Below are 15,050 nucleotides of genomic sequence, written 5' to 3'. Positions count from 1 at the left end.
ACCCACTTCCCTTGGAAGGCAGCATGGCCCAGTACAACATGCATGAGGCTGGGTCTTGGTACATATGGTACTGAGCCTTGGCTGGATTATTTTTCACTTTTACAATATTGAGGGAGTCCCTTAGCATCTCTGGGCCACATTTTTCTTAATAAGAATATAGACAAACGTGAAGAAACACACATAAAGAAACATACATGCCTAGCCAGAAATGAATCTCTAAAAATAATTCAGATGAGAGTATGAGTGTTGCTAGAATTATTAATGTGATTAGAACTCAGTGGTGGTAGCCTGGAGAGACTATGAAGAGGGGAAGGGGATACAATATTTATTAAACAACTACTATGAATCATGTACTGCCTTAAATGATTTGCATAGATGGAGAAATTTGGAAAAATATTATTTAAATATATCACAACTGCATTCCTCTGAGGGAGGAGATAGTCTTTCTTTAGAAAAATACATTTGATAAGCCACTGTGTATTGACAATGAGGTGTTGAGGGCATCTTTTGGAAAGAGGCACAGAAACAAAGAGAATGTCAAACTGTTCTCCATAAGAATTGCAGTTTCTGGTTCAAAATGGCAGACTGAGGCATATAAATCAACCTCCTGTTTCCTCTTGAGAACACATTAACCCAACGGTAAAGGAATGCGAAGTGAATAAACCCGTAATAATAAAGAAAATGGGAAGTGAGGTCAGAATCATCAGCGGTTGAGAGATTTCAGCAAAGCTTTGGAAAATGAAAACCAGAAGAAAGTGAGCTGGTAAATGAAATGTAGTAAGGAGGCTGAGACCCCAAGTATGTTCAGGTGTTGGCTGCAGAGGATGTAGAAACCAACCTTCCTGCAAAACTCAAAGAGGCTCTGGGTTCAGGTGGGGAAAAGGAGGAGGAGGAGTTTTCACCATGCTCTCTCTTCAGTACAGAGCTCCTACCTTACAAACAGTAGACAATCTAAGATTCCTGGTGCTGATGCCAGCTTCCTCATTCTGGCTCCAACCTTACAGGTGACTCTGCAACCTGCATCTTCAAGCAAGCCTGACATTGTAAAGCTGTGTCCTGTGGCATCCTTCTTACTCAAGGAAGCCCATTATGAAGAGACTCACATACAAAATAGCTACTTTAGGTAGTCAACTGAGTCCTTATTTTTAAATCCTTATGTGCAAACACAGATTGCCGAATATACTAGGAAAATCAACAGAGTGAAATATAAACAAGGCAAACAAACAGAACAACTGACTGGGAGGAAACACAGTTAAATTATAGAGCAGGAGAAAACTTTCTAAACTCTAACAACCCCAGAGAACTTTTAGATAACATTGTGTCCATTGTCATCCTAGTCATCATCATCATCACTGTCATCACTGTCACTGATACCGCCTTAGTGCTTTTCTGGCACAGGAATTGTTTTAGGCACTTTCCATATGTTAACTTATTTAATCCTCATAATACCATAGGAGGTACCTATTATAATGATCCCCATGTTAAAGGTGAGGAAACTGGCATAGAGAGGTTAAGTAACTTGCCCAAGTTCACACAACCAGTAAGTGGCAGAGCTGTGATTTAAATGCAGCCAGTTTGATTTTCAAGTCTGTGCTTTTAAACACCACATTAAACTTTTTCTCATTAAAAATAAAATAATGAAAAATTAAAAAGAGAAAAAAGTCTATAAAATAGAAATAACTAGAGAACAAGGAAGTTCTTGTGAAGATTAAAAATATATGATTGCCAAATAAAAAATTTAGTAGAATAGCTGGAAGATAAGGCCAAAGATACCTTCCAGAATATAGAAGAGAGAGACTGAGGGGGTAGGGAATGGAAGAAAGAAAATGATCAATGAAATTATCTGAAGGCATTCCCCAGAGCCAAAGGAAGGCCCAAGTCCTTAGGCTGGAAGGGTCTACTAAGTGTCTAACACAAAGCATGACAATGATCCACACCTAGACAGAAACTGATGACATTCAAGAACAACAATGATACAGGTAGAAAAAGCATGCCACCATACGGACTGGCCTCACTTTACAGTGATGACCAGACTCAAGCAGGACCATAAGGTTATCCTGCAACTCCACTACCTTTTCCTAGTTCATTGACTCTGTCACTCACTCTCCTTCTTCAGTCCTTCACAGACTCCTCCCACACTCCCTCTTAGTTGACCAAACAGAAGCAATAAAAGACAATGTCCTCACGCACCCACCAGTGCATCTGCTCATCTACCTGAGTCTGTGTCCACTCTGTTTTCTAACACATAATTATTTCAAATATAGCCCTATCAGTGACAATGTTGTAATTTTTGTTTTCAGCTATCAAATAAATTTTAAAAAACTGGAGAGGGGAAGAAAAGTCGATTGTATTTACCCAGATCTTTACCATTTCTGCTGCTCTTCCTTCCTTCCTTCCTTCCTTCCTTCCTTCCTTCCTTTCTTTCTTTCCCTCTCTCTCTCTTTCTTTCTTTTTTTTTTCTTTTTTTTTTTCTTTTTGGAGTCTTGCTTTGTTGCCCAGGCTGCAGTGCAGTGGCACAATCTCGGCTCACTGCAACCTTTGCTTCCCAGGTTCAAGTGATCCTCCTGCCTCAGCTTCCTGAGAAGCTGGGATTACAGGTGCCCACCACCACGCCTGGCTAATTTTTGTATTTTTATAGAGACAGGGTTTCACCATGTTGGCCAGGCTGGTCTCAAACTCCTGACCTCAAGTGATCCGCCTGCCTCAGCCTCCCAAAGTGCTGCAATTACAGGCGTGAGCCACTACTCCTGGCCGCTCTTCCTTTATTTCTAATGGTCCAGGTTTTCTTCTGGAATTATTTTCCCAGAGTCTGAACTCTTCCTTTAGCAATTCTTTCAGAATCTGTTTGTTGGCAATGAATTCTCTTAGTTTTCCTTTGTCTGTAAATCTATTTCACTTTCATTTCTAAAGGATATTTTCAGTGGAAATAGAATTCTAGATTGACAGTTCTTTCTTCAGCACTTTAAAAATATTCCACTTTCTTCAAGCTTTCAAGGTTCCTGATAAAAAATCTGCATTCACTTGAATCATTACTCTTCTGTAAGTGGTCCATCTTTTTTTCCTGACTGCTCTTATGTTTTTGTTTGATTGTTTCTGTCTGTAGTTTTCAGCAGTTTGATTATGATGTCTAGGAAACTGGATATTCTTGGGCTTATTCTGTTTGGGATTTTCTGACCTTCCTGAGTCTATAGGTGTATGTCATTCACCCACTTAGGAATTTTTGAGCAATTATTTCTTCAAATAATTTCTTGAGACTGCAAATTTTTTTCTCTTTTTCTCCTGGGACATTGATGGCATGAATGTTAGAACTCTTGTTATTGTTCCACAGGTAACTCAGGCTCTGTTAATTCTTTCTTCAGATTTTTTTCTTTCTGTTGTTTAATTTCAATAATTTCTAGTGATCAATTATAAAATTCACAGACTCTTTCCTCTTTCATCCTGATTCCACTATGTATTTCACCCAGTGGTTTAAAATTTTTCTTTATTGTGTTATTCAGTTCTAAAATTTCCACTTGATTCTTTGTGTCATATTTCTTTCCTGATATGTTCTATCCTTCAAGAGTATTTTCCTTTACACTCTTTTGGTGGTATTTCTAATTCTGTTCTTCTTTCCCAATTTGCTGTTATCATTTACTTTTCAGTTTTATATATATATATAATAGCTACTTTAAAGGCTTTGTCAGGTAATTCTAACATCTGTGTTTTCTTGGCATTGGCACCTGTTAATTGTCTTTCCCATGTGGATTGAGATTTCCTTAATCCTTCATATGCTGAGTAATTTGGATTGTGTCCTGAACATTTTGAATATTATGTTTTGAGCTTCTGGGTCTTGTTTCAATCCCATGGAAAATGTTGATATTTTTGTCTTATCAGGCAGCTAACCCAGTTGGATTCAGGCTGCAAATCATAACTGACCTTCACTGGGTTGTGGTTTCTATGCCCGTTCAGTTGTCAATCTTTGCAGTGCCATTTGGATCTGCTCCTATGTGTACCACCCAGTGACCACAGTGGGGACCCGGGTGCTGGTAAAATGCTTCTGTAGTGCAGTTCTCAAAATTTTTGATATACTGTTTAAGAGTAGATCCATTCCTGCATAGCTCGAGGTGGTCCCTGGAGTTGATATACAACTTTATGGTATTGTTTTGTTATATTGTTTTCTCAAGCCCCTCCTTTTTTATCATCTTTCTAGTACTTTCCAGTTCTCTGGTTCTTTACTTTTTTTACTCCTCTGTCCAGAAAGCTGGGCTTTAGTTCTTCACTTTGCCTCGTGCTATCTGCAATTTGCAACTGTACTTATTTCTGCAGTCAAGCCACAGGAGGACAGAGAAAAAAAATCAGTGGGAGTTTGTCCTACCCTTTTGGCACCACAGCTTCTCTAATTGGAGAGGAAGATTCTGGTTCCTCAGAGTTTTAACCACTTTGGATCCTCACTGCTACCACTGTCTTTGTTGCCATTGCTGATATCACAGGATTGCTGGGAACCTGTGTCATCAGAACAGAGAAAAGCAAAAAGAAAAAAAGGGAAATTTCTCCTCTCTCTCTAAGTGTAGGACTCCCTTTTCCCATTCTTGACCCACAGCTAGACGGCTGCTCCTAGAGCTCCCTCTGCCCAGACCTGGAGGTAGTGAAGGAAAAGTGGGAAACTCACTGCTGATTTGGTGGTATTTCTAATTCTGTTCTTCTTTCCCAATCTGCTGCTATCATTTACTTTTCAGCATCCTGAAAGAGCTTCTCCACTCATTGCCTATGGGTTTCATAGCTGCATTCAGTGTGAGAGACAGGGCAATGTGTACTTACCCTGTCAACCCAGATGCAAAACTTGCTTTCAAATTTTGAAGGAAAAATACATTTGAACATAGAGCCATTACTAATTAAGTGAAAGGGATAAATCATGTTATTTTTAGAAATCCAAAGACTTAGAATGTTTTCCTTCTAGGCATTCTTTCTAAGGAATTTATTTGAAGATGTATTCCAGCAAAAGAAAGAAGATAAAATAAGAGGTGTATATGGGGTTCTGGAAATTATCGAACTAACATAGGAAAGAAGTGCATATCCTTGATAATAGTTGTGTGGTAGGCCTAAAGGGCAACTGGTATAGGTTAGAGCAGATGGTTTAATACTTCTAGAATTATATTTCCACGAAGAAAATGGGTTCCGAGTAATAAATAACTGTAGCCCTAATGATTTAAGGATATACTAAAGGTACATTCTTCTTTTCTCAAAAGTGAAAGAAAGAAAATTTCAGAAAATATAAAAATTCACTTAAGAAATGAATGGTTTACATTTGAAGCCAAATAAAGCTTGTCATGTGTTAAGTATCATTCTTGAGTGTGAAAAAAGGATACATTTGACCTAGATTATAGGAACGTTGTCTATTGAGTGGCGAAAGAATCATGATGTTGGCTTTATTGAGAAAGAAACATAATTCTAACTCATTTCTTGTCTATGCAGTAAAACATATTTCTATAGAAATATTAATGAAAATATTAGTAACAATGGCCTAGGTTATGCTGAACTAACAAACCCAGCTCTCTTAATTGACTGAGCACATGAAAATTTATTTCTCAGTCACCCCACATGGCCTAGGCAGGTCAGCATGAGACTCTGTCCCCCCTACTCCCGGTCACAATGGAACCCCAGTGATGAGGCTATGCCACTGTGGAGCTGCACCATCTAGAACATTTGGCCTCCTAAGCTGCAGCAGAAGGAAGAGAAACATCAGTAAATCTCATTGGGCTCTAACTATCTCAACCTGAAAATGACTCATCAGGTTTCTCATATTTCACTGGCTAGGATCGGTCATAGTTCTCTGCCCATCAAACAGTAAGGAAGATGGAGAATGCAAGAGAGCAAATGAAGTATGTGGTGGGTATCACTGCCTGCCATCTTTGTTCATTGGCATTCAACTTCAAGAAGAACTTACATGAGAGGACACATACTGGTTACCTGGAGCAAATACAAACTGCAGATGACCTTCTTGGAGTACACAAACTTTAAAAACTTGGATGTCTTTAAATGGGACACCTTATTTCTAGTTTATTACAGTCCTCAATACTCTCCGTGCCATGACTCATATATACTGCCAGTCTGGTCCCTGAAGGCCCTCATGACCCCGGCAATATAAAACAGGGAAGACCTAGAAATATACAGTACAATGTCATGTTCCTCTGTGTGATGAAAAGTAGAGCTATAGCTAGCCAACAGAGTGGAGTATAGAAAAGTACGTGAAAAAATAGGAAGGAAAATAGGTGTGCTCATATCTTCATTTGGATGCTACTTGATATAGATGAAACAAAACATCTATATTTCCAGGTATCATTTAAAATGATGAATGTAATTAATAGAACTAAAAAGTAATAAGTATATAAGTTGAGAGAAAACAATGAAAATGACATTACATGTGGTATGAATATAAATCTTTATATTTTATGGTGGGTAATCAATAGATAATATCTGTGGTCAATAAATCAAGAAACAGGTATAAATATACCATTTAGAGTAAGGAGGAAACCACCAGAAGCCCTCAAAACAGAAATGGTTTTAAGAGGTTTCCTCTTGGAGGTGGGATCAGAGGAGGAGAGGGATAGGCAGAGGAGACTATTGATTTAATTATAAGAATGTCTGTACTATTTTATTTAAATAATAATATTCATGCATTGCTCTGATGAAAATATTTTAAAATTCTTTTAAAAGAGAAATGAACAGGGATTTGGTTATGGGGGGAGCAGATATGATTTGAGAGAGGAGGAGGGGAGAAAAGTACAGGGCGGAGAACCTGGAGTCCATGGAGAAATGAAAAAGGTGAGATGGTCTCTACTGAGTGGTCCAAGGTCTTTTAAGAATATAAGCACTAGGCTGGGCACAGTGGCTCGCGCCCGTAATCCCAGCACTTTAGGAGGCTGAGGTGGGTGGATCACAAGGTCAGGAGATCAAGACCATCCTGGCCAACATGATAATACCCCGTCTCTACTAAAAATACAAAAATTAGCTGGGCATGGTGGTGTGTGACTGTAATCCCAGTTACTCAGGAGGCTGAGGCAGGAGAATCGTTTGAACCAGGGATTCAGAGGTTGCGGTGAGCCAAGATTGCGCCACTGCACTCCAGCCTGGTGACAGAGTGAGACTCTGTCTCAAGAAAAATAAAAGTTAAAAAAAGAATATAAGTCCTAATATTTAATTTTAGGTTGTTTCTATTTTTGGACTATAAGCCCTTGTCATTATCCCAAACCTTGTTAGCTGTCTGCTATACACACACAACCGGCTTACATGTTTCCTTAGGAAGAACACTAGAGACAGAGACTGAGAGCCGAAGGAACGGTGGCAAGATGAGGATGAGATCACATAGAAGCAAGAAATCAATGACTGAAGGGATCATGAAGATAGGAGCTCTCTGACATTCATGGGAATCTCAGGAAGACCTTAACTTTCCAGTGGAATGTGAGATCGATGGCCTGAGTCAATTTTCTTTAAAGTCAGAGGATAGAATGCTCTTAGCTGTCATTTGTAGTGTTTAAGTTATCCTACTCAGTTCTCAAAGCAACCTTGTGAGGTGTTTCTTCATTAATTCAACAAATATTTAAAAAATATTTGCATATGATACTGTTCAGTAAGTCTTTATTATTATCCTCAAGGATGGTAGACCTTTTCTCATAGCTCCACTAGGCAGTGCCCTCTGTGTGGAGGCTCCAACCTCATATTCCTCTCTGTGCTTCCCTAGTAGAGGTTTTCCATGAGGGCACTACCCCTGCATCAGGCTTTTGCCTGGACATTCAGGCTTTTCCATACATCCTCTGAAATCTAGGTGGCGAATCCCAAGCCTCAACTCTTACACTCTGCCCACCCGCAGGCTTAACACCACATAGAAGCCACCAAGGTTTACAGCTTGCATCCTCTGAAGCAGTGGCCTGAGCTGTACCTGGGCCCCTTTGAGCCATGGCTGGAGTTGGAGCAGCTGAGATGAGGAAACACTGTCTTAGGCTGAGCAGGGCCCTGGGCCTGACCCACAAAACCCTTTAGTCCTCCTAGGCCTTCAGGCCTGTGATGGAAGGGGCTGCTGTGAAGGTCTCTGAAATGCCTTCAAGGCCTTTTCCCCTTGTTCTTGACTGTAGCACTTGTCTTCCTTGTAGTTATACAAATTTTCCCTAGCATGTGGTTGCTCAGCAGCCCACTTGAATTCTCCTGAAAATGGGCTTTTTTTTTTTTTCTACCACATGGCTAGGCCGCGGTTTCCAAACTTTGATGCTCTGCTTCCCTTTTAAACATAAGTTTCAATTTTAGGTCATGTCTTTGCTCCTGCACATGAGCATAAGTGGTCAGAAGCAGCGAAGCCACATCTTGAACCCTTTGGTGCTTAGAAATTTCTTCCATCAGATACCCGAAACAAATCACCACACTCAAGTTCAAAGTTCTGCAGATCTCTAGAGCAGGGGACAATCTAACCAAGTTCTTTGCCAAGGCATAGCAAAAGTGCCCTTTGCTACAGTTCCCAGTAATTTCCTCATTTCCATCTGAGGCCTCCTCAGCCTGGCCTTCACTGTCACATCACTATTAGCATTTTTATCACAACCATTTAACCAGTCTCTAAGATGTTCAAAACTTTTCCTCATCTTCCTATCTTCTTCTGAGCCCTCCAAGCTCTTCCAACCTCTGCTTGTTGCCAAGTTCCAAAGTTGCTTCCACATTTTCAGGTATCTTTTTAGCAATTCCTTATTTATTGGTAGCAATTTTCTGTATTAGTCCATTCACTCATTGCTATAAAGAAATACCTGAGACTGGGTAATTTATTTTTTAAAAAGAAATTTAATTGGCTCATGGTTTCACAAGCTGTACAGGAAGCATAAAGCTGGCATCTACGTGGCTTCTGGGGAAGCCTCAGAAACTTATAATCATGTTGGAAGGCAAAAGAGGAGTGAGGCTTCTCATGTGGTGGAGCAGGAGAAAGAGAGAGGGTGCAGAGGAGGTGGCATAAAGTTTTAAAAGACCAGATCTTATAAGAACTCACTATCATAAAAACAGCACCAAGGGGATGGTGCAAAATCATTCATGAGAAACTGCCCCTGTGACCCAATTCCTTCCCACTAGGCTCCACCTACAATTCAACATGAAATTTGGGTGGGGACACATATCCAAATCATACCAAATCCTATGTCAGCAAATCTGTATTTCTTCAGCCTTCAGATAGAAGAACTTCAGGTGATAAAAACAAACCCACATCCAGAGTAGGTGTCAGTTATAGAAGGGAAAATTACTGCCCCTCCTAGGGTAGAGGGGTTCGATGTAATCCACTTGCCACAAGTGGCTGATGTGTCTCCAACAATGTAGGATGCCACATTGGGATCTCAGCATTGGTTTCTGCTCCTGACATTCAGCAGTAACCACAGCTAGATCAGCCTTGGTGAGAGGGGGTCAATGCAGTGGGCCCATGCCCAGCCTGTCACCAGGGACCTGAAGAAGCCCCAGGACAGCAAGCAAAAGATGTACAGAGAAACGATGTCAGCATGAGGTGAGGCAAAAGCTGCACAGAACTGTCACTGCAGCCAGGGCTGAAATCAGATGTGAGGTGAGGGGGCTGGAGTCAGGCTACAGATGCACCTGATCCAGTTGTCTTCTTTAGGATAAAGAAATACAAAACATCTTAATTTTGAAAATTTTTTTAAAAATGGCCATGTGAACACATTGCTAGATGCTTTAAAAGTCTTTGCAAGGAAGAGATACTTATGAAGTTGCTGAGACAGGCTCAGAATGCAGTTGGTGGAGGGCTGGTGAAGTTCTCATTTCTGATTCTGGCTTGGATGCTTATTGAGCATGAAGGATTAAAGCTGGGAAAGTCTTTGGAAGATGCTGTGGGAACCCAGCAAGATACTAGGTTTGCTTGTTGCTCTGAGTGTTACTGTAGTTTTCCTTTTCTTAGCCTCAGAGAATATCAGAGGTAGTTGGGACCATAGAGACATCCTGGTCTCATCTCCATTTCGCAGATGAGAAAATTGAGGCTTGTAATTTAAAGGGGCAGCCCAAGGTTACTCAGGCAGTTGTTGGCAGAGATGGACTAGAACACTGTGGTTTAAGGTTAATGTTGTAGCTCTTAAGCAAATTTCTTGGTAGATCCCCTTACATTCTATGCATTATTAGAATATTAGTAGTTGCTCAGTAAAATCCTGCCCTACATTCTTGCCCCAGCATCAAGGAGGAGTGTAAAGAAATGCTTAGCCAGACTTCACACTGATGGGTACTGGCTTTCCTTCCTCATTTTTCTATCAATGCCCTCAGGGAATCTTCTAAATAAATTGTACATTTGGTCTGCATCTGTTGCTTGCACTTCTCTTATAAAAACTGCTTGAGATTTTTATTTTTGCTTAAAATGATATTTTGGTTCTTTGCATTCTATGTAGTTATACAATCTTTTATCCTACCTTCTACTTTCTCATTTAAAATCCTAGAGAAATTAATGTATCATCCACCTATCTAAGATAGATCTATTTTTCCATTGTCTGTCATCCACCTGCTCATGCCTCCATCCATCCACCCGTTCATTGTATCTATCATATCAGTTAAATGTTTACAAAGCAAGGGGTGTGGCTTAAAGGGAGGGACCGTTCAATAACCTGGAACAGGCAGATGTTTTTGAATGAGGATGCCCTGCTTAGAGGTGTGTCCTGTTCTTGGTCTGTTGAAAAAAGGCAAAGTGTAAGGAATGAGACCATTCTTAGACCACCACATATCTTTCTAGACAGAACCACTCCCTTTGTCTTTCTGGGAAACTCCTTTCTCCCAGGTCTTTGTCATGAGCTACCATAATCCAGCAGAGACCAATACATTATTTTCTAATTTTGGCTAGTCCAATTTGATGGAGCAGAAGCCAAGGGCTCTAGAGCTAAAGGACACCAGAATAGAAGAAGCAGGAATCATTTTTTTTACAAAGAGCAGAAAGCACAAGTGATAAGGTTATAAAAATAGCATACAAGTGAATGGTCAGGTCTCTGCTTCTACAGACACATCTGACTTGGTCTCAACTTTGAGTAGCCCATATAGGATCTCACTGCACTCTGTACTTCTTTTGGTAATCATTACGATTCTGGTAGTTATCTGTTCAAGGTCAATGTAGCTTTAGCCTCACAGTAGGTGCTCAATATGTATTATGTTGACTGACTGATTGAATGAATAAATGAATGAATGAACTTACTTTATTCAAGGGCCAGATCTTAGTCTAAGGCCCACCTTCTCTTCCTCCCTTCCCATCCTCACTCTCAGAAATCATGAAGAAGCCATCTTTGGGAAGGTAGCTTCAGGAAGATGTAATTCAGCCAGTATTGGCAGCCTGTCTCTTTTCAGTCCACCCCCTGCTCTCCAGGGCTTCCTCTCACTCTTGCTCCTACCTGCTTCCTTCTTTCCCCCTCCTTCCATACCTACTTCCAGAGGCCCCAGACTCAAACTGCTGGGAAGTTTCTTCAAATAGGATTGAAATTGCTTTAAATATTAGAGGATTAGGGGAAGACAAACAGACCTGGGAAAGGTCTGTGTTTGGGGGATTAGGATTAGATCTCCTCTGCTGTCCAAGCATTAGCAGAGGCCCCACTGCCCACCTCTGGGCTCTGCCCTCTGAAGCCCCAGCAGCTAAGTGTTGGGCCTCTGGTGCAACCTACATCCTTGGGCAGATCTCACTGCAGTGCTCCATATTGAGAATATTCTGATGAAGCCCCAGTCAGGCAGCCTCTGCTATTTCTCATCCCTAGTCCTCCTCTCCAGGAAACTACCACTCATTGAGTCAGCTTGAAATAAACCCTATTTTCTACCACTGCCTGTAACCTTAGCCAGTGATAACAATAGACCATGCAGAAGGCTGAGTATGCTTTTGTGAACTAGGTATGGAGATGAGAATGGAAGAGAAGTTCTGGGGCCAGGCAACTTGAGGTAAGACACAATACGGGACACAAACAGTGTGGAATATAGGCATTCATGTCTGTTTATGTTAATAAGCATTCAAATGCATCACGACTTATGTCATGGCTAAAGCCCCGTACTGGTTATAATTCAATATTTATCAAAGTATATTTTATAACTAATTAGAGTCTTAGAATCTTAGTGTTTGAATAGACCATAGAGGTCTCATTGAAGGAAAACCTCCCCTACAGAATCCCTGGTGGGTCTTTACACACTCTTTTCTGAAACCTCCTGGGTGACAGGGAGCAAGATGGTTCATTGAACAGCTCTGAAATGTTGGAAAATCTTCTCTGTATTGAAAATATGCTCCTTGTAGCAGCAGATACATTGGTCCTGATTCTACTTTTATAACTAAATGTACATATATAAATCTCAACTTGGAATTTGAAGTGCATAGGGAAGAATTTCTTAAACAGACCAGAAAATGAATTAATTATAAATGAAAAGATTTATATATATGACAATATTAAAATTGTAATCTGTCCATCCAAAGACCCCATTAAAGTGTAGAATGCAAGCCATTTGCTAGGGTAAGACATTTGATGTACACACATCTGACAAAGGCTTTAATTTCATAACATATCAGTAATTCCTCCAAACAATGAGAAGAAAGACAAATTGATGAAAACATGAACAAAAGGCTGGATGACACTCGTAAATGGCCAATAAATAAGAGAAAAGGTGCTCAACCTCATTAATAACTAGAATGGCAGAAAACATAAAAGTCTGACAATAGCAAGTATGGAGAAAGATGAGGTTCAAGTTAAGTTTTGTCATGGCTAGTGGAATAGTAAATTGGAGCAATCAGCTTGAAAAATAGTGTTTAGTGTCATCTGATGAAGCTGAAGATATGCAAACTCTATGACCCAGAAATGCTCCTCCTGGATATTTACCCCATGGGTGCTCATGTGTACCAGGATACACAAATGACGCTGCTCATAGCAGCACTGTCAGTTTAACGGCCTCACATTGGAAAAAGCCCAAGTGTTTACTAACATTAGGTTGGATTAATAAATTATGGTATGTTAATGCAAGGGAAATATTATACACTAACAAAAATGAACAAACCGTAATTACAAGAAACAACATGGATAAATCTTAAAAACCCACAATGTTGAACAAAGGAAGTTAGTATAGGATACATCTCCATTTATATACAATTCAAAAATGCAAAAATATATTGTTTGAGTTGCATATTTAGATGATAATCTATTAGCAAAATTTTAAAAAGTTAATTGCCATAGAAGACACAACTGTGAGGTTGTGATTACCACTGAGGGCCAAAATATGGTGCAGTAGAGAAGGCAAGGTGTGGACGAGGGTGGCAATGCTATGTATCTTGTCTTGAGGGGGTGATGGTTACATGAATTTCTTTCTTAATGATAGGTTAATCTATATATTTATTTTCCATACTTTTCTACATGTGTATTATACTTCACAATTTCACAAATAGTTTTAAGAATATAATTCTAAAAACTATTTTAAAGTTCATATGGAACCAAAAAGGAGCCTAGATACCCAAGGCAAGACTAAGCAAAAAGGACAAACCTGGAGACATCACATTACCTGACTTCAAACTATACTGCAGGGCTATAGTAACTAAAACAGCATGGTAGTGGTACAAGAGCAGACACATAGACCAAAAGAACAGAATAAAGAGCCCAGAAATAAGATCGCACACATATAAGCATCTGATCTTTGACAAAGCTGAAAAAAAGAAGCAATGGGGAAAGGATCCCCTGTTCAAGAAATAGTGCTGGGATAATTGGCTAGCCATATGCAGAAGATTGAAACTAGACCCCATCCTTACAACCACATACAAAAATCAAGTCAAGTTGGATTAAAGACTTAAATGTAAAACCAAAAACTTAAAAAACCCCAGAAGATGACCTAGGCAATACCATTCTGAACATAGGAATGGGCAAAAATTTCACAACGAAGAGTCCTAAAGCAATCACAATGAAAGCAAAAATTGACAAATGTGACCTAAATTTAAGAACCTCCGCACTGCAAAAGAAACTATCAACAGAGTAAACAGACAACCTATAAGGATCTTAAACAAATTTACAAAAAAATCCCAAACCACTCCATTAAAACGTGGGCAAAGGACATGAACAGACACTTTTCAAAATAAGCCATACATGTGGCCAACAAGCACATGAAAAATGCTCAATATCACTGATCATTAGAGAAATACAAATCAAAACTACAATGAGATACCATCTCACATTAATCAGAATGGCTATATTAAAAAGTCAAAAAATAACAGATGCTGGCTAGGTTGCTGAGAAAAGGGAACACTTACATACTGTTGATGGGAATGTAAATTAGTTCAACCACTGTGGAGAGCAGTGTGGTGATTCCTCAAAGAGCTAAAAACAAAACTAACATTCAACTCAGCAATCCCATTACTGAGTTATACCCAGAGGAATATAAATCATTCTACCATAAGTACACATGCACGTGAATATTCACTGCAGCACCATTCACAGTAGCAGAGACATGGAATCAACTTAAAGGCTCATTAATGACAGATTAGATAAAGCACTAAGGAATACTATGCAGCCATAAAAAGGAACAAGATCATGGTTTTTGAACGAATATAGATGAAGCCGAAGGCCATTATGTTTAGCAGACTAATGCAGGAACAGAAAACCAAATACTGCATGTTCTTATTTATAAATGGAAGTTAAATACTGAGAACTCATGGACACAAAGGTGGAAACAACAGACACTGGGGCCTTCTTGAGAGTGGAGGGTAAAAGGAGGGAGAGGAGCAGAAAAAAATAACTGCTGGGTACCATGTTTAGAACCTGGGTGACAAAATAATCTGTAAAACAAACCCCCATGACACAAGTTTACCTATAAAACAAACCTGCACATGTATCCCTGAGCCTAAAATAAAAGATTTTATAAAACAGTAGAGACTTGACAAAAGTGAGAAGAAAAAAATAAAAGAATGTAATTCTAATCTTCACAGCTATCATGTCCCACTTAAACTCTCTTTTCCAGGCTACACATCATGAGCTCCTTTAATAGACATAATTTCCAAAGCCCTTGCTACCTTGGAGACCTTATTATTTCTTTCCTTTTATCTATCTATCTATCTATCT

The sequence above is a fragment of the Pan paniscus genome, chromosome 9 (genome assembly GCF_029289425.2).
Source record: "Pan paniscus chromosome 9, NHGRI_mPanPan1-v2.0_pri, whole genome shotgun sequence".
Taxonomy (NCBI): domain Eukaryota; kingdom Metazoa; phylum Chordata; class Mammalia; order Primates; family Hominidae; genus Pan; species Pan paniscus.
This window is presented reverse-complemented; position numbering follows the sequence as displayed.